Genomic DNA, 26,093 nt, shown 5'->3' on the forward strand with positions numbered 1-26,093 from the left:
CTAAATAATGATACAAAGACATGGGGAGGAGCAAAGCGGTTCAACAGCCCATAAATACATGAATAACGGAGAATGCTAACTTGATGCTACATGTTAGCATCGGGATAATGCTAACGGTTAGCTAGCGCTTGCTACAACTGCCGTTTTTTCACTTCTACTGAACAATCTGTTGCGACAAAATATCCATATGGGCCCGATTTACACTTTACTTTATTTATGTGATAAATAAGTTGATATTCCACCAGAAAATGGCTAAAAAGAGGGAAAGATTGTGTTTCTCTAAAGATTCTATTTTCCCCCTCGGCGAAGCCACGCCCCCTTCTATGACAAGATGCCATCTGTATCTATGTCCTTTTTAGGAACATGCTTCGTCAGAGCTGGGGGGGGGGAGTCTGGAAATCCGCCATGAATTCCCCCACGAGCTTAGTCATTATGGTAAACGGGCACTTGCTGAGTTTGGAGACGAACTGTCTCGGCTAGCCTCTCCCTCCACTTTCTCCGCCGTCTCCTCCGCCTCCTTCATCTTATGAAAGTGTTTAAGACCAGACAAATTGTGTAGTGTGTCCTGACCTTAAAGGGACTAGACGGAGTATTTTCCTCCCCCTACATGTTCAGCCATGTCCTCATGTGTAGAATCAGCTCAGACCTGTTCACCACGACTGCCTCTAAAATCCTGCACTGTCACTCAGCTTAATACAGAAGCTGCAGTATCGCATAAGACCTGAGGTGGCAGTATTAAGCATAAAAATGTCAACTTCCACCTAGCCCCTTTAGTTCTTATCCAATCACTACTGTGTTCTTTTCATGTCTCACTTTACGGAGTTCATTTTTGTACTTGTGTCACTTCATGTCCTGCTGCCCTGGACCAGGCTCATTTGTCCGACTTAGTTGCCATGGCAACAGAAACATACGCCGGACTTTTGACTGGTGGTAGTAAACTTTCTGCAGTGATACTGTGAGTAAATGTCTGAAAGGATATCCAAACTTTTTCATCGAGGGCCACATTTTCAGGTGTGTTGAGCGTGGAGGGCCAGAGGTGGTCAGTCCAATGACACATTCACCGGGATGGATTTAAAGGAATAGGCCACCGTTTTGAGATATGTTCTTAGCTTAGCTTTGACGAGTCCTTTAGGACCTGTCTGGTCTTCACCCGTGCCTTCAGTCACGTAAACACAGCGCAGACGGCGTTAGCATTTAGCCTCTCCCTCTCTCCACTATAGCTCCAAAACAGGTCAAGATAGAAGCTACCAAGCTCTTCCACGTTTTCCCTATTTAAATATGGTTACGTGAAGTGTTCCACTACAAAGTATAATTACACAAAACTAAACAATGTGGATTTTCTAAGCGGATAAAAGGGGGGACTATATTGTAAGGCGTAATAATATCAGGAGTAATTCGAAATCCGCTCAGTAATCTTCACTTTACTGTGCGGATGCCAAAAGTTAAAAGCTAAGCTAAAAAGGTGGGTCTTGAGCTGCTCTTAAAAACATTCTGGTTCTCTGCAACCCTGAGCTCCTCCTCAGCCCTTCGCTCCTCCTCAGGTGGTTCCAGAGGCGAGGGCCGTAATATTGAGTCTTTTTGTTGACTTTAGGAATAACTAGGAGACCCCTGCCGGAGGAGCGAAGGGGCCGTGAAGGTTCATAAGGTAAAAGCAGTTTTGAGAGATAAGAAGGACCAAGTATTAAAGGACCAACCATTAAAAGAACTTTAAAATCGATCCAGAAACACACGAGGAGCCAATGCAGCGATTCTAAAACCGGTGTAATGTGGTCCCGCCTCCTGGTCTTGGTCAGGACACGAGCTGCTGAGTTTTGTAAAACCTGAGATCCTCTTTTTGGGAAGAGCAGAAAGCAGGGCATTACAGTAGTCGATACGACTGGTGATAAAAGCATGCATGAGCGTCTCTGTGTTGGCCCGTGATTTGTGACTGTGTAGGTTTCCTCTGGTTTCTCCTACCACTAAAACATGTACAATAGGTGAATTCTGACCATCAGCTCCACATCTGGAGATGGGTCCCCGGGCCTGGCCGGAGCTCACTGCTCCTACAGGTTGCCCCAGCGGCTTTGAGGATGGGTCAACTTCCTTACGGAGATTAATAAAGTGGAACTTAAAGGAATAGGCCACCGTTTTTACATACTAAGATATGTTCTTACCTCACTTTAGTCGAGTTAATATATCCCCGTCTGGTCTTTGTCCGTGCGCTCTGCCAGGCAAACGGAGCACATACGCAGCCTCTCCCACATGTCGCATAGCTCCGAAAAAGCTCACGATAGAAGCTACCAAGCTCTTCCACGTGTTCCCTATTTAAATAAAGTTACGTGAAGTGTTTTCATGCGAAGTATATTTACACAGAAATGTAAGATGTCGATTTTATAAGCAGATAAAAAGGGGGACTATATTGTGAGGCGTAATGATACGAGGAGCAAAACGTCCACGCAGTAACTCCTAAAGGTTATTGACAGAAGTGAGCGGGGGAAGTCTTTTGGAGTTACTACGCGGACGCTGTGCTCCTCGTATCATTACGCCTCACAATATAGTCCCCCTTTTTATTTGCTTATAAAATCGACATGCTACATTTCTGGGTAAATATACTTCGCATGAAAACACTTCACGTAACTTTATTTAAATAGGGAACTCGTGGAAGAGCTTGGTAGCTTCTATCGTGAGCTTTTTCGGAGCTATGTGACATGTGGGAGAGGCTCCGTTTGCGTGACAGAGCGCGCGGACAAAGACCAGACGGGGATATATTAACACGTCTAAAGTGAGGTAAGAACATATCTTAGTATGTAAAAACGGTGGCCTATTCCTTTAACTTCTGTAACATTTGTTTAAGGAGCCTCAGCAAAGTTTTAAGTTAGTGATTCCAAAAGTAAGGCAAGGCAACTATATTTATACCGCGCTTTATGAAATATTTTTTATATATATATATATATATTTAAAAATATAAAATACTATATTTTAAAGTAGTCTGATGCAAGGTCCATGAGGGGAAAGAGGCAGACCTAAACCAGACGGCTGGACAATGTGCTGGACAAACTGGGAATGACTCTGAAGAACTGTCTTGTTACGGTGAGAGACAGGACGAGATGGAGATGCCTCGACCTGATGGATGAAGAAGAAGAAGTGTTTTTGCTAAATCTTAACACTTTATATGGGTATTTGTCCCACAGTCCTCACTGTTGGTTCTTTGTTTGTTTTTCTGTTGTTTGTCCAAACGGTTTCCCCCGCGGGCCACAGTGAAGTGTGCGGAGTGTGGCGGCCCATAGACTGTATATATAACTGGACAGCTTCTGCTCACTCCTCCCCGTTTACCATAATGACCACGGTCGTGGGGGAATTCATGGTGGATTTACAGACTCCCCCTCCCCAGCTCTGATGAAGCATGTTCCTAAAAAGGGCATAAGGGCGGGATCTTCACCGTAGACTCGGCCCTTGCGTGACGTGTAGCTCGCGCTGCTCCAATGCTAACAGTCCGACCCTCATTAAGTACGAGATTTCAATAATTCTTCTTACGAAAACCAGCCTGGTTTCATATATTGTGATTAACCCAGCGTTATCTCAGGAGGAATATCTAGCCTAGTCTAGTGTTGAAAAAATTGAAACCAGGCGTCAAAGTTGTTTTTAAGGTGTCCAAACTCCAATGCTTTTCAATGGGGGCCTAGTGGCGATATGGAGGTACTACAGCAATGGTGGCCTCCAGTGTCGTGGTCATAAAGCAGAGCAGCCAGCGGCCATTGGACGGGCCAAAGCTCGTGCTCGATGCTTTGAAACATTTAACTCCTTTATTTAGGCGCTAGTGTTGCAAAAACACAACTGAAAACAGGTTCCTTTACTAATATGTCTCGTCCTGAACTCTATCAGGGGCTCGACCCACACAACAAAACCCACTGCAGGGTCACAGTGATGCTCAGGACTGGCTATGGTTCATTTTTAACTTTATTATGTCACAAAATGTATTTCTAAAACCAATCTGCATCTATTCAAGTAAAGACCTGATACTGCCCGACAGTCCACCTTAAATCCGCACGTGGCACAGCAGTTAGTTTGTGCTCTATGGTTCTCATTTAAATATGTACAATAGGGACCACTCAGGAGCAGACATTCTCAAGAATCAAAGGCAAAGTTAAAAGTAGAATGGTATTGTACTTTTTAAAGCCATTAAGTCCAAATGTGTTTGAATAAGTGTTGAGTTCCATCTGTACGGCAACACCATGGGGACAAACTGCAGCGCCACCTGCTGTTCATAGAGAGTGCTTTATCAGGCTTTAGGACAAATGTTCTTTTACTTTATAGAAATGTGGAGGAGCAGAAAGTGTCAGATTTATCTTAAATGGAATAAAAGCAACAAACTCTCCACACAAATACTCGAGGTTTAAGTACTCAAGTACTTACTCTAAAGTACAGGACTGGAGTACATTTATTTTGTTCCTGCTCCTCTCGTCCCCGTGGAGATGTGACTGTGAGCTCGTCTTACTAAACCTTTATTCTGAAAATCCGCGTGGGTTCAGCCATGTCTCCAGTTCCTTAGTGCCTCGTGAAGCTGCGCACTGAGTCTTTAGTGAAATCTTTGGAAACTGAGGAGAAACTTTGGCCCAAACTTGTGTCCGCGCCGCAGCGCCACCTCCAGTCCACCTTAAGGCAGTCCCCGCCTCGCCGTTTGCAGCAGGAGCAGATCCGGACGTGGGCCGTGTTTCTGCGGGTCCCACCCACACGCGCGCGCACGCACCCACACGCCACGTGCGCGCGCAGCGGCGAGGAGCAGCAGCAACAGCCACCGCGCCGTGTCCGCGCTAACGTCAAAGCCTCAGCGCCTTTTTACAGGACTTTATTTTTCTAACCGAGAGGAGAGGCGCCCACGGCCGCGTGGAGCTGCGTGGACCCGCGTGGACTGTGGCGGAGGCTCGTGGAGCTGTTGCGGGGATCTGTGGAGCTGTGGAGCCGACTGCCCTTCCGCGTCGCTGGGCGTGAGAGTTGAGAAGTTGCCGCCGCTGCCGCCGCTGCTGTTGTTGTTCGTCGGAAATGGACAAACCGCTGTGAGCACGAGCCACGGAGCGATACGGACCGTCCACTGCAGGTAAGCCCCGCGCGCACGCGCACCCCACTCACCTCTCAGCGGCACCAGACCCCACAGGAGCAGAGGAGCAGGCTCCAGACGGAGGGGGACGCGTCTGACGCAGGACTGGGCTGAAGCGAACTCACCAAACCGAACCGCGGGGACTGAGCTGGGGCCAGAGACTTGACTAGGACTTAACCAGGGCTAACCAGGACTTAACCAGGACTTAACCAGGTCCACAGGGACTGACTCGAGGAGCAGGGAAAGCCAGAACCCAACAACTAAACCCGCACTAAATCCAGAGCAGAAAATCCACCGCGTTCATGAGCAAACCTGCGGAAATACGCCAATTACTGTTCCATGGCTTAAGCAGGACTCAACCCGCACTGTGCTGGGTTTGGCCCGCGTCTGGCCCAGGTCTAGGTCCCCCACAGCCCCCCACATCCCCCCCAGGCCGCCCCCGGGTCCCCCCCAGTCGCTGCCCTTACATAAACCCCTGCACACTGCGCTTTTTCAGGCGTTTTGGAGCATCCGGGTTTTCGCCCTTACGCGCACGAGCACAGGGCGCGTGCGTGCTCGTGTGTCCACAGGTGTGAGACGTGTGTGCGCGCGTGTCCCGGCGCGTGTGCGTGTGAGGTCTTCCCCCCGCAGATCTCCCCTTCATCCACAGCTCCCTCCTTCACTGTCGCTTTTCTCTCATTCAGAAGCGCAGACTTGCTCGCGGTCCGCGGGGGGAGAACATCCCACGCAGGGCCCCGTGGAGCCGCTGACAGCCCACTCACCCCCCCCCAACAGCCCCCCCACAGCCCCCGGGTAAAGTTTAACCGCATTTACAGGCTGTTGGACACGCCACGGGCCTCATTTAGTCTGAACATTAACTTTTCCTCCGCCCGCAGTGCGCCGCGCAGACCTCGCCACTCTCTCCCGCTCTCCCCTCTCCCCCCGCTCCACGGCCGCCGCGCGCCCACGAGCCCGAGTGACCGGAGCCGAACGCAACAGTGCCGCGGCATTGATTTACGGCGGAGCTTTCACACGGCCCCGCGCGACGACGAGCGAGCGCTGTCAGTTTGAGTTAGGACTGCGGCGTTTCGTTAATGGAGTCTCGCTTTGCGGACCGCGTCGGGCTCAGAGCGGACGGAGCCAGTGGCCTGTTGCTAAAAGAGGCTCGGTCCATTTTAGAATCATGTTTTACAATGTCATGTGCCTGCTGTGGAGTCACTGGTTCACGTCCCGCAGCGGTAATTGGCCCATAATGGAGCCGCGGACTCCCGGACTCCCCCCCGTGTGTTTGCGAAGTTGTTCCTGGACCTTTTTTTTTTTTTCCGTGACTTGAGCCTCTCGGGGGCAAAGCCGAATCGAACAGCGGCACTTCCGTCTGTTAAGGCGGTATTTTCCGTACCTTAAGGTGGTATTTTTTCCTGTCCGGTTTTTGTCGGTAAAACGGAGACCGTTGTGTTTGGAGTGAATGGAGGAGGATGCGTCATGGCGTCACCCTGCGCCTGTTTTTTTTTTTTTTTTTTCTGCCGCGGGGCTGGGTGTGTCCTGGTCGCGGTGCCGCTCGTTTGGGACGGTGTGAGGGGGGGGGGGGGGGGCTGAGAGGAGGGGGGGGATCCCGCATCTCCGCCGCGCGTGCACGACAACCCCTCAGCGCGTGCATGACCTCCAAACGAGGGCAAACGCGCCGCATCCACACGCCTTCTGCCGTGCGCCGCTGCGAACGCACAGTGCAGCAGCGAGGGAGGGGGGGGGAGTTGGAGAGGGAGGGGGAGAGGGGGGGGGGGAGACCAAAAACGGCCGATGGATCCGATCAAGCTCTTAAACTAATGCGAAAACGCGCTGGAGCCAAAAGAGAGACAATTAAAATGATTGATCGATTACAGCAGCTGCGCCGCGCGGCAGAGGAGCGCGGCGGGAGCGGCGGAGGAGCGCGGAAGAGGCACGAGGCGGTGATTTCCAGTGCCGGTGACGTCATACTGAGGGTTTCTGCAAAAGCTTCATCAATTTACAACAGGCTGCGCCACGAGAGAGAGAGAGGGAAGGAGAGGGAGAGGAGCTACGGGCGAAAACGGGCGAAAAAACAGACTAAAAACACAGGAAGTGAATCTTAAATGAATTACGCGGAGACACGACACGGTTAGGTCGAGACTCTGCAAGTAAAGAGGGGAAAGTGAAGCTGCATTCGGAGACAATCATTTGAAGCCAAACACGAAGCCGATGCATTGCAAGTTTTTTTCGGTCACTTTACGGTTCCGTCTCCGTGCAGATATTTTCTGCGTCTAAATCGAAACTGAGCCAGGTTTGGTCATTCCAGTGGAACACGGTTGAATGTTTTTCATTTGGACCTTTTTTAATGCCTCGTGGAAACCTGCGGAGTCTAAGATCAGCTCAGTCTTCGAAACTGTTCAAAGCGGTGGGGTCTGTAGATGACATCCCGAAAACACAAATAACGCACGAAAAAAAGGCTTCATGAATCTGTTTTTCGATTAATTTCTTTGGCTTTTATTGAAAAAGGTTCTCACTGAAATTCTCAATGTCTTCGCAGATGTGCTAACTCATGTTTAACCTCTTAACCTGAACTGAGCACATTTTCTTCAGGGGGTGGGTTCTCTTACACTCGTTCGTATACAACGTAAAGACAACAGGAGAGCAAACACAACCCTGCGGGACTCCTGTGCTACTGTGTTTGTTGTTAGAAAGTGAGCTGTTGGCTGTAACCTGCTGTGACCAGTTAGTCGGAAACAGATCATTTCACAGTGACAAGGTTGATATTCAAGTCAGCGATATCTTTGTGTGAGGTAAAGTCTGCGAGTAGAACGCTGGTGTAGATGAGGGGCTGCTCCAGATGTTTGTTAACCAGATGCGTGACAGTAGCGTCCTCGGCCCTCACAACCCTGCCTGTATGCAAACTGTCTACCTCTGATTTAAGCATTGGAACCACAATTCTGTCAAAGTATTTCATTATTGTTATTAGTGCCACAGGTCTAGAGTCATTAGGGATGCACCGATACCACTTTTTCTAAAACCGATACGAGTACTTTGATTTAAGGACTTGGCGATACCGAATACCGATACGAGTACTAGGCATTTTCTTACTTTTTTCACAGCAGATTGGTTTGTAATTAGTTCATTTACTCATGTACATTTCCTTAAGTAAAGTAGGCGACACGTTTAAGAGCAGTTATATTAGACATTTAACAATAGTATTGAGATGTTACTTAAATGGTCTCTTTTCGTCTTTACTTCAGCTTCGTAGATTTTCTCGTGTGTTTGTAGTAACTTAGCGAGTAGCTACAGCGTTTTCATTGTTCTGCTGCAGCTCATTTTTGCTTAATATAAACATGCTGTATGTCTTTAAGTTGGATTTTCTGAGGACTTTTTAGTCGCTGGGTTAGTTTTTTCAGATAAATAAACCCCTGGGCATAAAGCGGCGTCAGAATGGCCAAAACTGCTAGCCGCGAGTTAGCAACGTTAGCCTGTATGTTGTAAACACTGCAGACGCTGCAGCACTAACCACATTAAGCTCTGGTTAAATCCAGCACAGACTCTGATTTAGAGAGCGCAGTCTGTAATAAAGTCAGCTCTATGTGGATTATTGTATTTCCACTAAAGAATTCTCCAGTTTGTTGCTTCTTCTCTCCTCAGCTGAGAGGTGCGCCTCGTAGCTGCGCCTCGTAGGTGCGCTGGCCGCACGTCAAATGGTATCGGTTTCTGGTATCGGGACCTCATGAATGAGTATGAGTACAAGCGTGTGGTATCGGCCCGATGCCTGATACTGGTCGGTATCGGTGCATCCCTAATAGTCATTATTCATAGCTGGACATGAAACTTTTGATAGCGGCACAATTACAGTTTTTCTTCCCATAATTGAGGTACAGTACACTGTTTTGGGGATTTAGCTGTAAAGTGCCAATAATCCAGACCATGTTTCATGATATTCGTAGCACCACAGCATATTCTATGTTATACCTATGGACACATGCTATGACTCATTTGAAAGCTGAGACTCTTAGCTCTCCATATGTGGAGGCAGTTTAATGCTACGTGCCTTGGTTCCTGAGAAATCCTAGGCTTTTCTAGATTTGGAGATAATGTGTCTTATTTGAAACATTTTCCTTTCTGATGAACTCCTCTCCTCCTCTCTGGACCAACACTAACGTTATGTGGAGAGGCAAATGCCTAAATATCTCAGTTTCAAGTCAACTTTGAACAACAACATTGTTGACACGTTTTGAAACACAGCGTGTTACCAAACTCTTTTTATGTGTGCTTTCGTGCGTTCTCAGATTGAAGACTTTAACAGGATGTTTCTCAGCCGTCCTTGGACAGATTTCAACCATTTAAAAACTCAATCTCAACTGTTTCAATCTGTTCATGGGAAGCCACTCTGCTTTGTCAAACGCGCTCCAGAGAGCGAGAGAGAAATGTCGCGTTTACAGCTGTTCGCTGCTCAACACCACGCCCCCTCAGACTAACACCACGCCCCCTCAGACTAACACCACGCCCCCTCAGACTAAAAAAAAAGAAAAGAAACGCAATAATAAATATGAAATGTTCAGATCGTGACTTTTCACACGTTTTTGATCGTCATTTATTTCACTTCTGTTCATCACAGAGCTACCAAAATCACACATACGGTGAATTAGAGAGTCTAGTTTCACAATTACAAAAGAAAAACCTGCAAAAACGAGTGTTTCCGTTTTTGCCACTCAATGCGTTAAGTGACATTAGAAAGATGGGACCACATGCCTGCTCTGAACCAGAGAGTCCATCCGGTCCTGAGGATTTGCTTTTGCAGACCTTCCTGAAAACAGACTGCACCTGTAGTGGGGTGACAAAAAAGTTACAAAAACGCAATGGGGCAGTTACAAAAAAACACAACAAAAAAAGCTGCAAAAACGTGCCAAAAAGTGACGACGTGGTAACAACACTTGGCTTTCAAATGAAGCGTATTGGCCCATAGGCTGTGAACCTTCCAGTCGAGTAGCTTTTAGATTAGGGGAAAGCTGAACGTGGAGAAAATGTTCTCGGGTAAAGGCGGGGGTTAGAGGTTAACAGTGAACTACAGGTTTACAAACAAGTCCTTGCTTATTAACATTTATTCATAATTACTTCATCATTAGTTCATGATTTGACTTCCTGATTGGGAAGCGTTTAGTGCTGACTCTGAACTTCACTTCACATATTACTATTATTAAGGTTTGCAAATGTTTCAGTTTTCAGAAATAAATCCGACACGACGGCAAAAACTTTGGCGCAAAAACATTTCCGCCAAAATCTGCAGTGAATGACTTTTATATTTGAATGAACTAGTGGAGCGGCCGCGTTATTTCCCCGAGAATATGAAAAGGTGCTTGTTAAGTATTAATAAGGTATTGATAAGCATTAGTAATGTAGGGTTAGGCAATGAATAAGCTCATCATAATAGAATAATAAGCAGCTTATTAATACCTTATTCATCTTTTTGTGTGTGTGACCTCAGCGCATTCTAAAGAGCCTATAGTTTATAACTGAGGCGGTAACTATGGTAACTGTCTTCATGCAGATGTCTAGTCTTAGCTTGTTGCCCATTTATTCCTGGGCCAATTCACATGAAACAAAAACTGTCCCAAAGTTAAAGTCCTCTCTTCAGCTCATATGAACTATGGTCTAATTATTTCCTTATAAAGGCGTCCAAAAGTGGAGACAATATTCAGAAACATGAGTGTGATGTTGGTCTGTAGAATAAGAATAATGTGTCAGGTTTGTGAATCTAATCCAATAATGATCAGTGTCTCTCCCGTAGAGCTGTATCGGCGCCTGCTCCGTCTGAAACTGGATTCCCTTGTGATGGACTCGAGAACTCGCAATTTACACAGAAAACCACCCCGGACAGAATGAGAGACATACATTAACCTCTTAACCCCTACCTGAACCCAGCACATTTTCTTCAGTTTGGCTTTACCCAAATCGAAAAGCTTCTTGGAAAAAAAAAAAAAGTGTGTCAAAACGGCAACAAAAACGAGGATGAAAAAAAAAAAATAATAAGTGACAAAAAAAGAACAATGAAGCAACAAAAGAGCAACATACATAGACACAGAAAACATTGCATCATAGAAGGGGGCGTGGCTTCGCCGAGGGGGAAAATAGAATCTTTTGAGAAACAAAATTTTCACTCTTTGTAGCCATTTTCTGGTGGAATATGAACTTATTTACCACACAAATATAAAGTCAAGTGTAAATCAGGTCCATATGGATGTTTATTCACAGCAGATTGTTCAGTAGAAGTGAAAAAACGGCAGTCGTAGCTAGCGCTTGCAATCTATTAGCATTTGCACGATGCTAGCATGTAGCATCATGTTAGCATTCTGTTATTTATGTACTAGCTGAGCCTCGCTACTCTCCACATTTGATATTCTGAGATTATGAAGTATTAAATGTCCACCCTAGTCCCTATAACCCGTCACTATAGCTGTAGACCCCACTAAGTAGACCAGTGGTTCCCAACCGTTTTACTGGACGCCCTCCCCGCACATTCCATTCCAAAAACTATGGCCACTACAAATGTTTAAAAAATGAATGCTAAAATTTTTTTCAAACAAACTGCAGTTGGAGTGTTTGATGCACCCGTACTCCTTTCTTATATGTGATGATTGTTACTCTTGACCCTTTGACCAGACAAAGCTCTGAGCCTCTACAATCCCAGAACAGCTGTAATGACTGTATAGATACAGACGGCATCTCTGGAATCAACCATATATGGTCATTTTTGAAAACAGTTAAGGGGGAAAACAATTTTGAAAAAATGAAAATTTTCTCTAATTATTCAAAAACTACTTTAACAAATGCTGAATTATGTATATAGTTTCTACTAAATAATGATGCAAAGACATGGGGAGGAGCAAAGTGGTTCAACGGCCCATAAATACATGAATAACGGAGAATGCTAACTTGATGCTACATGTTAGCATCGGGCTAATGCTAACGGTTAGCTAGCGCTTGCTACAACTGCCGTTTTTTCACTTCTACTGAATAATCTGCTGTGAGAAAATATCCATATGGACCCGATTTACACTTGACTTTATTTGTATGTGATAAATAAATTGAGATTCCACCAGAAAATGGCAAAAAAAGAGTGGAAAATTGTGTTTCTCTAAAGATTCTATTTTCCCCCTCGGCGAAGCCACGCCCCCTTCTATGACGAGATGCCATCTGTATCTATAGTCTAGTACAAAGTTAAAGACTCCTGCATTGTGCAGAAAGGAGTGAGCCCGGTGTCCAGAGCACCAGCAGAATGAGCCACTACGACATGTTCGCTAAACTCAGGAAATAGAATTCAAGAGACAGTGGAATATTTATGGATAAATATTAGTGGTTCAGCTCTCACGGTTCGGTTTACGGTGCAGGACCTGCGCTTTGGTGCATCACGGTGCAAGTACAATCTAAAAAAGAATTAGTTGGTTTTGAAATGAAATAGCCTAATGATCGTTATTAGACTGTATTTATATATACTGTATTTAGTGTTGGGGTTAGGATTAGAATTGGGTTTAGATTAGTGTTAGGGTTAGGATTAAGGTTATGGTTAGTGTTATGGTTAGGATTAGAATTGGGTTTAGATTAGTGGTAGGGTTAGGATTAGAATTGGGCTTAGATTAGTATTAGGGTTAGGATTAAGGTTATGGTTAGTGTTATGGTTAGGATTAGAATTGGGTTTAGATTAGTAGTAGGGTTAGGATTAGGTTAAGGTTAGTGTTATGGTTAGGATTAGAATTGGGTTTAGATTAGTGGTAGGGTTAGGATTAGGTCAAGGTTAGTGTTATGGTTAGGATTAGAATTGGGTTTAGATTAGTGGTAGGGTTAGGATTAAGGTTATGGTTAGTGTTATGGTTAGGATTAGAATTGGGTTTAGATTAGTGGTAGGGTTAGGATTAGGTTAAGGTTAGTGTTATGGTTAGGATTAGAATTGGGTTTAGATTAGTGGTAGGGTTAGGATTAGGTTAAGGTTAGTGTTATGGTTAGGATTAGAATTGGGTTTAGATTAGTGGTAGGGTTAGGATTACAATTGGTCTTAGATTAGTGTTAGGGTTAGGATTAAGGTTAAGGTTAGTGTTATGGTTAGGATTAGAATTAGAATTGGGTTTGATTAGTGGTAGGGTTAGGATTATGGTTAAGGTTAGGGGTTTAGGGTTCTGGGTTAGGGTCTGGGTAATACATTATGTCTGAGTGTCCTCACTTACATTACAAACGTGTGCGAGTGTATGAGTGTGCGAGTGCATGTTATTGATGCAGCGTTCCCAGGTGAACTGTAGATCGATGTTTCCACTCAGAGCAGGTCCTTTATCTGTGACTCTGAGGTCAGGTCCGGACAGAACCCGGTTTAATCCTGGTTTAATCCTGGTTTAATCCTGGTTTAGTCCTGGTTTAATCCTGGTTTACTCTTGGTTTACTCCTGATTTACTTCTGGTTTAGTCCTGGTTTAGTCCTGGTTTAGTCCTGGTCCAGACCATTTAAACCCGAAGTAGACCTGTCCCATTTTAATAACAGCAACAGAAACGAGGATGAAAATGCAACAAAAAAGTGACGCACTGTACGACTTAGCTTTCAAATGAGGCGTTACTGCTCAACTGGAGAGGATGAACTCGGTTAAGGTGGGGGTTAAGAGGTTAAAGCTCAGGCTGGCAGTAACATTAGATGTTGAAAAGGTTGTAAATCATGTTGTGACGTGACAGACAAATGTGTAGAAATGAAAACTGGCATTACGTCTAGAAACACTGACTAACATTTATCTGCACAGGTTTATTGTAAATCTAAAAACTATGTGGTCTGAAACACAAGGTTTTCTCCAAAGTTTCCCCTGGACATTTTCTTTTGCATATTAAGGCGAGACGCTGCAGGTGAAAGTATTGATTTTTCTCACAGTGGTCGAAGTGGAGATTTTTAGCTCGTTTCGTCCTTAAAGGATCTGTATCATGCTATTTTAGCCAAGTAAAGTATAGGTATTTATATGATATATTGTACCTCTACCACAATGGAGCACTATTTTTTGTGAGAAATATAAGTATTTTCTGGGGGTATTTTGCAAACCCGGAAGACAAGACGCCTCACTTCAGTTAACTCCGCCCCCTCTCTCCGAGCGGATCTGCCCGTGCATTATTAGCAGTAAAATAAATATAGATATCACAGCAATAAGTGAAGTTACTTCACAATACAGTTATAAGGAGTTGACATCTGCAACACAGCTTCATAAATGGCTAACACACGCGCGCTAACACACGCGCGCTAACACACGCGCGCTAACACACGTGCGCGCTAACACACACGCACGCTAACACACGCGCGCTAACACGCGTTTTGACTCACCACCGCTCTGTCCTGGCCTCTCCATCACATTGGGGACTCCCGTTGATTATAAAAGTGAATCCACTTTGATTCTGGCGAAGGTTCACCAAACATCCATCAGAGACAGTCACAGAAAAACAATATTTTGGTGATAGTCGCTGAATCCCGGAAAGAAATTCCAACTTGGCCTCTTCTTTAGGATGGTTGAAAAAAGTCCTGCACCTCTCGTAGCCAAACGCGCTTTTCTCCATGACATTATCGTTAGGTAAGAATAAAGAACAGGCGTGTCCAGAATAGTTTAGAAAGAGCTCCATCTTCACATCCTTCAGTGCAAACATGACATCTGTTCAGACGCTCAGGGGTGCGTTTGTTTTCAGCCCTGACCTGGAAGCGTTAGAAATTAAAATCAGGCTGTCAGGCACTACATTACAGAAGTTGTGCTCTTCCCGTTTGACACTATGATGTAAAAACCGTCAGAGTCACAACTCAGTGGTTTTCCAGCAGAGGGCGGAGCAGCTGCTCAGAGAGCAGGATTCAGGAGGATTACTGAGAACTGCTAACATGGCTAACGCCAGACTGCTGTGTGCGCTCAAATCATTTGGAACTACACAGCAGCCTGGGGACCATGGCCGAAATTTTCGCATGGATTTGGGAACCAATCACAGAACGAGTAGGGACGGCAAGACGATGACGCGCTATTCGATATACGGAAGCTTGTAGTTTATCTGTGGCCTCGTGCAGACACATGATAGACATTCGTAGCGCCCAATAAACGGCTATGGACGATCGTAAACCACACCTCTCCTACGAGAAAATGAATTGGTGGTCCCCAGACTAAATATCACTTGTGATTTTAGTCTGGCGTTAGCCAGGCTAGAGAACTGTGTGAATGAAGCCACAATCCACTCTGGGGGTATTTTTGATAAGGAAATAGCATTACAACATGGCTAAATGCTCCAAAAAGTCGATTTTGCATGATATAGGCCCTTTAACATCTTAGTTTTCATGTCAGAGAATAAAAAAGGACAAAACGGACCTCATACGATGTTTATTTTATGAGGTTTTTCCCGGAAGTATCTCTAACGTCTCTTCACAAAGCCGTCGTTCCTTTAGGTCATTCACAAATATTGACATATTTGACATCCATTTTTTGTTTGTGTAGTGGTTTCTTTGGCCGGGACAGAGCATGTTAATGAACACACCACATGGATTGTAGCCTTGGGCTCATTTCCATCCGTCGTCCCCCATGATCAAACACAACATTTATGGTGTTCACAAATCGACTCATAGAAGCGGAGATCCCACTAAAAACGATAATTATATCATTGAAAGAGTCTATGAACACACCTTTGTGGGAGTAACTCTTGATCACAAGTTAAGCTGGAAAACCCATATCGCTAAGATCAGAGCCAAAATGGCAAAGACTTTATTTATTTATTTATTTATTTTTATTTAACCTTTAATTCATTACAGGGTAAATCAAACATCATAGACCAATAGAGACAAAGAGACTTTAACAACATGTGCCCTACAGGCTCAAACGCATGTTTACACATCTGATCCCTGACACGCTTAATGAGCTTGGAACCTAAAAACAAGGAGAATATTTGTCATTACCCTCTCATGGCCTGAACCAACAAAAGGCCGTCGTGTTTTCGTCTCTTTTTCAATGCTGTTTTTCACCACCTTTTTGTCATGTTCTTGCCTCGGGTCAATCTGCTTTTTCAGGCCACACATGCAAAAAATCGGTGCATATTTCACTTTGTAAGTTTGTAAACATTCAATCAAACAGAGGAATGACGAGAAATGTTGATATAAGATACTTTTTTTTTTTTTTAACTAAATTGGACAAAACAGGCATTGTTGGAGCAAAATATCGTGTAAAAACTGCAGCTGAATTAGTTTGACCAAAGACTTGGTTTTGTTGAATGTCTGCAGTGACCCTTGGATGCACAACCTACACCTACACTCGTCCACGAGCGCGGTCAGACTGAGCCCGAGTAAAGTCAATGCCTTTAGCAAGAAACAGTTTTATTCTTCAAAATGTGTGCGTGTTTGTATTAGCTAACAATACTGTTAGCCCCTGTTAGCCTACAATACTGTTAGCTCCTGTTAGCTAACACAATACTGTTAGCTCCTGTTAGCTAACACAATAGAGTTCGGGAAAGTCCACAGTTACCATGGAGATCCGCCATCTTTGCAGCTGTTAGCATACATTTCCATAGACTAACATTAGCTAAAAACAGTATAAAAAGTGGAGAAAAAAGCCGTGGAACAACTCTGTTAGCTGCAGAGTTACTGCTGGTAAATACATCTAACTCACTGTGGTGTTTTAATGTGAACAATAACTCCAGTATTTTAACTTTTAAAATCTCCATTAAATTACAATTGCTGCTAATCCCATAATGCTTAGCGATATGACGTCACATTCCCGAACTCTATACTGTTAGCTCCAGTTAGCTAACACAATACTGTTTGCTCCTGTTAGCTAACACAATCCCTGTGGCAGGCATATCGGGGACAGGAAGAGAATTGGACACAGGGGTTTAGCGCATGCGCAAGCTTCGCATGGCCAATTTATGTTTACGACAGTTAGAAAACAGTTGTGGCAGGCATATCGGGGACAGTTAGAAGACAGTGATTAATATGTTGGAGTCGAATAAAAAAAATAGCTTGACACAGACATAATGCTTTGTATAACATCATTTTAATAAAAATCAAAAGTACTGTTTTGAAAGAAGTTTATTTTAACCCAGCACAATATATTTAGTACTTCTACGCATGCGTCTTACAGGCGCGAAGTTCGACCGGCTTTAAAATGTATTAATATTTTTTATGATTTTTATGATGATTTTAATTGTTTTTCCGCTTATTCCAGTCATATAGAGTGCAAACTATCCACGAGGATGTTTTCTTTCGCGTTTTTTCGCTGAAAAGAATGGCTTTATGAGGACCTATTTAAATCTTATATTTGGCTGCCTTGTGTGTAAATATATAGGCCTATAAATATTGTCATAGATTGTAAATTTTGTAAATAGTCAATTGTTGTTTTTGTTTAGTTAAATCTGATCGTTTATAATTATTATAATTTATATCATCATCAACATCATCATTATTTTGTTTATTTGTATTTTCTATAAATATACACAATTTACAACTTGTTGTTCTGTTGCTTTGTCAAATCTTTCATAATCGTTATTATCATTTCTATCATCATCATTACAATTATTTATTTCAATGTATTTTACATAAATATAGTAAGTATCTATCAAAGAGCTGCCGTAAACATGCGAAGCCTGCGCATGCGCTAAACACCGTAGCCCCGATTCTCCAGCGTTCGCTAGCTCCGATTCTCTTCCTGTCTCCAATTCTCTTCCTGTCCCCGATATGCCTGCCACAGCCGTTAGCTCCTGTTAGCTAACACAATACTGTTAGCTCCTGTTAGCTAACACAATACTGTTAGCTCCTGTTAGCTAACACAATACCTAAATACAATACTGTTAGCTAACAACAAAGTAGGCTAATCTGATCACTTATTTGATCACACATTTCAATCTGTCAATGTAAAATAAGTTCATAAATGGAGGTAATACTTACATGTATGTTTGTGTGTGGTGAGACTGATGACGTCAGGTAGGCGATATTACACCTTGTCATTGTAAAGATTTTGAAGAATGACCAGAATAGCGTGGGGTCATTTTTGACATGTGCATAAGGGGTAAAGTCCCTGAGTGGGTTCTGTCTGTTTAATGCCAGTTTAAATCCAGATGAAAAAGCCTTATGTAGACAGTGTGATCTGCAGGTTTCAGGACTCGGACTGAGCTGGGCTGGAGGAAAAGGATGAGCAGGTGCAGCGAGCGCCGGCTCACACTTCCTCTGGTTGTGAAAGTGTAAAGCCGCAGCTCACAGGGTTTTTAAAAATACTAATGTAAATCAGTGTCACTTCCTGTTTCTGCCACGTCCAAACGAGCCTCCGAACTCTGTTTGTGTGACGGTTACCATAGTTACCACCATACAGATGGCATCGCGTCATAGAAGGGGGCGTGGCCTCGCCTGAGGGTGAAAACAGAATTTTTTGGGAAACACCCTTTTTCACTCTTTTTAGCCTTTTCCACTTTGCTCCTCCCCATGTCTCTGTTTCTTTATTTAGAAAACTATATTCATGAGTCAGCATTTGTTAAAGTCGTTTTTGAATAATTAGAGGGCGTATATGGGCGAGAGATGCCCATCTCTGCAATCGCCCATATATGGTCATGTTTGAAAACAGTTCAGGGGGAAAACAAAGAGGAGACAAATAACTGAGCACTTTTTCCTCCAGTTTTGCTTTAACCAAATCTAGAGCGGCAATGAAAGTGAGGATGAAAAGCCACAAAAGAGTGACAAAAACATGTCTGAAAAGTAACTAAAAAGTGGAAATATGACAAAAAACTTGTCAAAGGGCGAACAAAGCAAAAAAAAAAGACAAAAACAAGGCAAAAAAAAAGAAGAGAACACATGGCAACGACACGACGGAAAAGTCATGATCACTTGTGGAGGACTTAGCTTTCAAATGAGGCGTTACTCTGGCCTATAGACAGTGAGCTCCAGGCGAGAAGCTTTTAGATTTGAGTAAAACTGAACTAGAGGAAAGAGGTAAGAGGTTTACAAATGCTGAATTCTGAATGGAGTTTTCTAAGATACAAAGACATGGAGAGAAGTGTTTATAAATACATAAATATGGAGAATGCTAACATGATGCTACATGTCTCTGTGATTTGCATAAAGCAACAAATGAATGTTTGAAACGGTTGTTGTATTCTCCATTCAGATAAACGTCCTCTGCTGTCACTATTTTGGGGGGAAAAGAATATGAAATTTGGACAAATATAGGGAAAAATGGGGAAAAATTTGAGAACATTTTTTTATTTAGAAAAAAAGGGATAAAATTGGGAAAATGTGGTCAAATTAAAGAGAAAAACAGGAAAGACTTTTGTCTTGCATATTTCTGATGGTTTACAAAAATATGGCTGGATCAAAGTCCCATAAATATAGAGATGTTCATGTTTATTTTCAGTATTTTAATGTTTTCAGTTTAATAAAGTTTTTAGGTTTTTAAACTAAGATCTGGGCGTGAACCTCGTAGACGATAAACTGAACATATTTCCCCTGAATCTCTCTGAGGCTGTGTCCAAATGTCCTTACTCAGCCTATATAGTGCCTATATAGTGACTATATAGTGGTCAGGCCAATGTGTAGGGGTGTCCGAATGTCCAGATAGAAGAAAGTAGTGCACTCAACATTTCCCACAATGCATTCTGAAAAGGATTAAGCAGTGGTGGTCACTAAACGGGTCAATATAGACCACAATGCATTGTGACTCGTGAGTGGGAGAACGGACGACTGCGACAGGTCTTTGAACTAAACACAACATGAATGAAATCAAATAAACGGTTACGGTGAAAAGTTAACTCTGACCTTTTAAATGACCGATAGCTTCCTCTCTCCCATCCAATCCGTTTTCTTCATTCCTGTCAAATCCATGTGAAATAAAACATATCTCATATTTATTCATAAATATTCCACTGTCTCTTCAGTTTGTTTGGTCTTTATCCTAATACATTATGTAGTTAGCGTAGTACTTATAGTAGCTGTAGTGACTCATTCTGCTGCCGTCCGGACTGACTAGTTAATTATTTATATTTTAAAACGACCACAGACGACATATGGCAAGAGGTTTTGGACAATACATATTGTTCGACCTTCATTAAAATAATAATGACTTATTTAATATCGCCAACAGAATCAGTGACTATATAGTGACTATATAGTGACCATATACTGGACTATATACTGACCATATACTGGACTATATACTGGACTATATACTGGACTATATACTGGACTATATACTGGACTATATACTGGACTATAAAGTGACTATATACTGGACTATATAGTGACTTTTTAGTGGACTATATACTGGACTATGTAGTGACTATATACTGGACTATACTGGACTATATACTGGACTATGTAGTGACTATATACTGGACTATACTGGACTATATACTGGACTATGTAGTGACTATATACTGGACTATACTGGACTATATACTGGACTATATAGTGACTTTTTAGAGGACTATATACTGGACTATGTAGTGACTATATACTGGACTAAACTGGACAATATACTGGACTATATACTGGACTATATACTGGACTATGTAGTGACTATATACTGGACTAAACTGGACAATATACTGGACTATATACTGGACTATATAGTGACTTTTTAGTGGACTATATACTGGACTATATACTGGACTATATAGTGACTTTTTAGTGGACTATATACTGGACTATGTAGTGACTATATACTGGACTATATACTGGACTATGTAGTGACTATATACTGGACTATATACTGGACTATACTGGACTATATACTGGACTATATACTGGACTATGTAGTGACTATATACTGGACTATATACTGGACTATATACTGGACTATATACTGGACTATATACTGGACTATGTAGTGACTATATAGTGACTATATACTGGACTATATACTGGACTATGTAGTGACTATATACTGGACTATATACTGGACTATGTAGTGACTATATACTGGACTATATACTGGACTATGTAGTGACTATATACTGGACTATATACTGGACTATACTGGACTATATACTGGACTATATACTGGACTATATAGTGGACTATATACTGGACTATATACTGGACTATATACTGGACTATGTAGTGACTATATACTGGACTATATACTGGACTATATACTGGACTATATACTGGACTATATACTGGACTATGTAGTGACTATATACTGGACTATATACTGGACTATACTGGACTATATAGTGGACTATATAGTGGACTATATAGTGGACTATATAGTGGACTATATACTGGACTATGTAGTGACTATATACTGTACTATATACTGGACTATATACTGGACTATATAAAGCGGGCCTATGTAGTGAATGAGGGGTCAGGGACTAGGGTGGACATTCAGACACAGCCTGTGTCTTGGCCCTGATCGAACGGTGGCTCCTCCCCCTCCTCTCTGATTGGTCGGGTGGTGACCTCGCGGCGCCTGCTGCTCCGCTCGCCCTGGAAACAGGAAGTGAGCAGATGGCCGGCGACAGGAAGTTGGCGCAGGTGGACTTCCTGTGGAGCGGCAGGTGTCGGGGAGAGGACAGCGACTCTCGGGAGCGTCTGTGATTCCCGAGCTTTATCCTGGTCCTTTGTTCCTTCGGTGGAGAACCAGCCACTCTGTTTCTGAATGATCTTCATGACGCAGTAGAGGAGCATCAACACGGACGCTTTTCTGAATAACCTTTCAAACCGGAGAGCAACTGATTGTCCTGAACATTTTTTTGCCCCTTTTTTCCTCACAACACGGCGACAAACAGAAACTCTACTCACATCAGTTTGTGATCAGTTTGATCCAACGTTTACGCCGCTCTGAGAAATACAGGAAACTCTTTGAATGTTTTGTAGATTCTGGTTTATGAAGGAAGTCATGTGGAATTAGCCTGGTCGTCCTTTCTGTCGTCGGACTCTTCCAAAACATTTAAGATGGCGGCGACTAGGCATGGGGTGCCCCTGAGGATTTATCCACACTACCATCTGATCCATTCACTTGTGTGAAGTTAGCCCCCCCCATAGTGTCCCATACTCTCCAAACTAGTGTCATTGTTCAGCTCTTCGTTTGTGCTTCGTTTGTGCACATAAAATGAGCGTTTGTGCGAACTTTGTTTTTGAGATATTGATTGACTGTGGAATCCTTCTGCATCAATACTTGGTTTTCATGATCTTTATCTTTTATTAAACTTCCGTCTTTTTCCTGATTTCCAGCAGTTTTCAACTTTTCCAAGACCCAAACCAAGACCCGAACCATGACCCAGACTAAAACCAAGACCCAGACCAAGATCCGAACCATGACCCAGACTAAAACAAAGACCCTAACCAAACCCAGACTAAAACAAAGACCCTAACCAAACCCAGATTAAAACCAAGACCAAAACCAAACCCAGACTAAAACCAAGACCCAGACCAAGATCCGAACCATGACCCAGACTAAAACAAAGACCCAAACCAAACCCAGACTAAAACAAAGACCCTAACCAAACCCAGACTAAAACAAAGACCCTAACCAAACCCAGATTAAAACCAAGATCCGAACCATGACTCAGACTAAAACAAAGACCCTAACCAAACCCAGACTAAAACAAAGACCCAAACCAAACCCAGACTAAAACAAAGACCCTAACCAAACCCAGACTAAAACAAAGACCCAAACCAAACCCAGATTAAAACCAAGATCCGAACCATGACCCAGACTAAAACAAAGACCCTAACCAAACCCAGACTAAAACAAAGACCCTAACCAAACCCAGATTAAAACCAAGACCAAAACCAAACCCAGACTAAAACCAAGACCCAGACCAAGACCCGAACCATGACCCAGACTAAAACCAAGACCGAACCATGACCCAGACTAAAACAAAGACCCTAACCAAACCCAGACTAAAACAAAGACCAAAACCAAACCCAGACTAAAACCAAGACCCAGACCAAGACCCGAACCATGACCCAGACTAAAACCAAGACCGAAACAAAGACCCAGACTAAAACCAAGACCCAGACCAAGATCCGAACCATGACCCAGACTAAAACAAAGACCCAGACCAAGATCCTAACCACGACCCAGACTAAAACTAAGCAAAGACCAAGACCCATACCAAGACCGGACCAAGACCACAACTAAGAACCAAACCAAGACCACAACTAAGAACCAGACCAAGACTAGACCAAGACCCGAACCAAGACCCGAACAAAGATCAAGACTAAGAACCAAACCAAGACCAGACCTGGACCTTAGAATTACCAATCAATGATCAATATCTCAAACAAAGTGCTAAAAAATGACACTAGTCTGGAGTGAATCGGACACTATGGGGGGGCTAACTTCACACAAGTGATCGATACTCCTTATCGATCTGGTAGTAATGGTACTCTATATATAGGCTGTAAACAAATCCCTACTGAGGCTGCTGTAGCAAATAGCCTAGGCCTATATTTATTTTCTATTACTCTACATTTGGACCTAATTTATTTCCAGTGTGCGCATACACTTAATATATGGCAGGTAAAATAAAAATGTAAAATATATATATATTTTTTTTTTAAATGACCTAGTGTGTGTTAATTGTTGGTTACCGTTGGTTACATTTGGCTGTAGCTGTGGGACTGAGCCCAAAGGAAAACAGCTTGTGTCCAGTGGGGTCGCACTGATTTGCTTCAGTTCAGGTATTTGTGAATGAAGAAAAGGCTCGTCTGTCAGTTCAATACTCAGTCATTTTGTTTTGTTTCTGAAGGAGAATTGTTTTTATTTGAGCATGTGTTTAGAGCTAATGTTAAGACCGATGAGGCTGGAGATTATTGGACGGATTGTGTTTTTAGTCACTTCTTTGACTTTGTTTCAGTTTTTCAGAGTCCACCCATCTGCAGGTTTTAAGCTCTTTTAATTCAGCTTTAGCCTCGTGAAGCTCTTTTCCTTTAGTTTGAGTCTGGTTTCCTTTAGTTTGAGTCTGGTTTCCTTTAGTTTGAGTCTGGTTTTGGCCTCGTGAAGCTCTTTTCCTTAAATTTTCATCTGTTGTGCTGCGGTTTGAGTGTCAGCTGAGGAGCGTCTTGTGATTCTGTGGAATAATGTGACAATGAGCCACTGTCCTCTGGGGGCTCTGTCCTCTGGGTAGTGTGTGGAGGAGCCGGCTCTGGCCCGGGTCCCTCCTCTCTAATATGGAGGAGCCGGCTCTGGCCCGGGTCCCTCCTCTCCTCTCTGATGTGGAGGAGCCGGCTCTGGCCTGGGTCCCTCCTCTCTAATGTGGAGGAGCCGGCTCTGGCCCGGGTCCCTCCTCTCCTCTCTGATATGGAGGAGCCGGCTCTGGCCCGGGTCCCTCCTCTCCTCTCTGATGTGGAGGAGCCGGCTCTGGCCCGGGTCCCTCCTCTCCTCTCTGATGTGGAGGAGTCAGCTCTGGCCCGGGTCCCTCCTCTCTAATGTGGAGGAGCCGGCTCTGGCCCGGGTCCCTCCTCTCCTCTCTGATGTGGAGGAGCCGGCTCTGGCCCGGGTCCGGGTCCCTCCTCTCTGATGTGGAGGAGCCGGCTCTGGCCCGTGTCCCTCCTCTCTGATGTGGAGGAGCCGGCTCTGGCCCGGGTCCGGGTCCCTCCTCTCCTCTCTGATGTGGAGGAGCCGGCTCTGGCCCGGGTCCCTCCTCTCCTCTCTGATGTGGAGGAGCCGGCTCTGGCCCGGGTCCGGGTCCCTCCTCTCCTCTCTGATGTGGAGGAGCCGGCTCTGGCCCGGGTCCCTCCTCTCCTCTCTGATGTGGAGGAGCCGGCTCTGGCCCGGGTCCCTCCTCTCTGATATGGAGGAGCCGGCTCTGGCCCGGGTCCCTCCTCTCTGATATGGAGGAGCCGGCTCTGGCCCGGGTCCCTCCTCTCTGATATGGAGGAGCCGGCTCTGGCCCGGGTCCCTCCTCTCCTCTCTGATGTGGAGGAGCCGGCTCTGGCCCGGGTCCCTCCTCTCCTCTCTGATGTGGAGGAGCCGGCTCTGGCCCGGGTCCCTCCTCTCTAATGTGGAGGAGCCGGCTCTGGCCCGGGTCCCTCCTCTCCTCTCTGATGTGGAGGAGCCGGCTCTGGCCCGGGTCCGGGTCCCTCCTCTCCTCTCTGATGTGGAGGAGCCGGCTCTGGCCCGGGTCCCTCCTCTCCTCTCTGATGTGGAGGAGCCGGCTCTGGCCCGGGTCCCTCCTCTCCTCTCTGATGTGGAGGAGCCGGCTCTGGCCCGGGTCCCTCCTCTCCTCTCTGATGTGGAGGAGCCGGCTCTGGCCCGGGTCCCTCCTCTCTGATGTGGAGGAGCCGGCTCTGGCCCGGGTCCCTCCTCTCCTCTCTGATGTGGAGGAGCCGGCTCTGGCCCGGGTCCCTCCTCTCCTCTCTGATGTGGAGGAGCCGGCTCTGGCCCGGGTCCCTCCTCTCCTCTCTGATGTGGAGGAGCCGGCTCTGGCCCGGGTCCCTCCTCTCCTCTCTGATGTGGAGGAGCCGGCTCTGGCCCGGGTCCCTCCTCTCCTCTCTGATGTGGAGGAGCCGGCTCTGGCCCGGGTCCCTCCACTCTGATAGGACTCATCTGGACCCCACAGTCCAGGTCTGGCCCATATTTGGAGGCGCTGCGTTTGTTTAGATCCGAGGCGAGTCTGGATTGTCTCCGCTGTCACACGCCGGGCCGCTCTTCTCTAAACACATCGTACGTCCGCGGTTCAGGACGCTCGCTGTTGTTTCCTTCTCGCTCGGACGACGGTTTTTCCCCGCGGAGGTCGAGTGGGCGTGGCCGGTTTCCTCTGCGTGCTGAATGTTATCTCTGTGCGATTCTACTCGTGGCAAATGGATTTCCGCTCCACAGTCATTTCCTCCTACAGTTCGGTCACTTCAGGGCATTTGGGGACGGCGGAGAAATTGGTTCTAAATAGGATGGTATCGGCAGTAAAAAAAAGTTTAGGTTCTACTGGTATTGAAAAAGTAAAATTATCAAAAGCAGAAATCGCTTTTCCTCCTCTTCTCTCTTCTCGTCTCCTCTCTCCTCACCTCTTCTCTCCTCGTCTCCTCTCTCTTCGTCTCTTCGTCTCCTCACTCCTGACCTCCTTGTCTCCTCACTTCC

General features: G+C 44.7%; 1 protein-coding gene across 4 annotated transcripts in view; it reads left to right on the forward strand.

Annotated features, from left to right (window-relative positions):
* Positions 1 to 4,696: 4,696 nt before the first annotated feature.
* The window catches only part of LOC306962727 (plasma membrane calcium-transporting ATPase 1-like), a 120,501-nt gene continuing 99,104 nt past the window's right edge, over positions 4,697 to 26,093 (forward strand). For 2 of the 4 annotated variants that reach the window (XM_079555976.1, XM_079555977.1), the window contains exon 1: positions 4,705 to 5,074. The gene's annotated coding sequence lies outside the window, so the exon portion shown is untranslated. Of the gene's footprint in view, positions 5,075 to 26,093 lie in introns of all 4 variants that reach the window. The other 2 variants (XM_079555978.1, XM_079555979.1) reach the window with 2 other exon arrangements.

The sequence above is a fragment of the Gobius niger genome (genome assembly GCF_951799975.1).
Source record: "Gobius niger genome assembly, chromosome: 5".
NCBI lineage: Eukaryota > Metazoa > Chordata > Actinopteri > Gobiiformes > Gobiidae > Gobius > Gobius niger.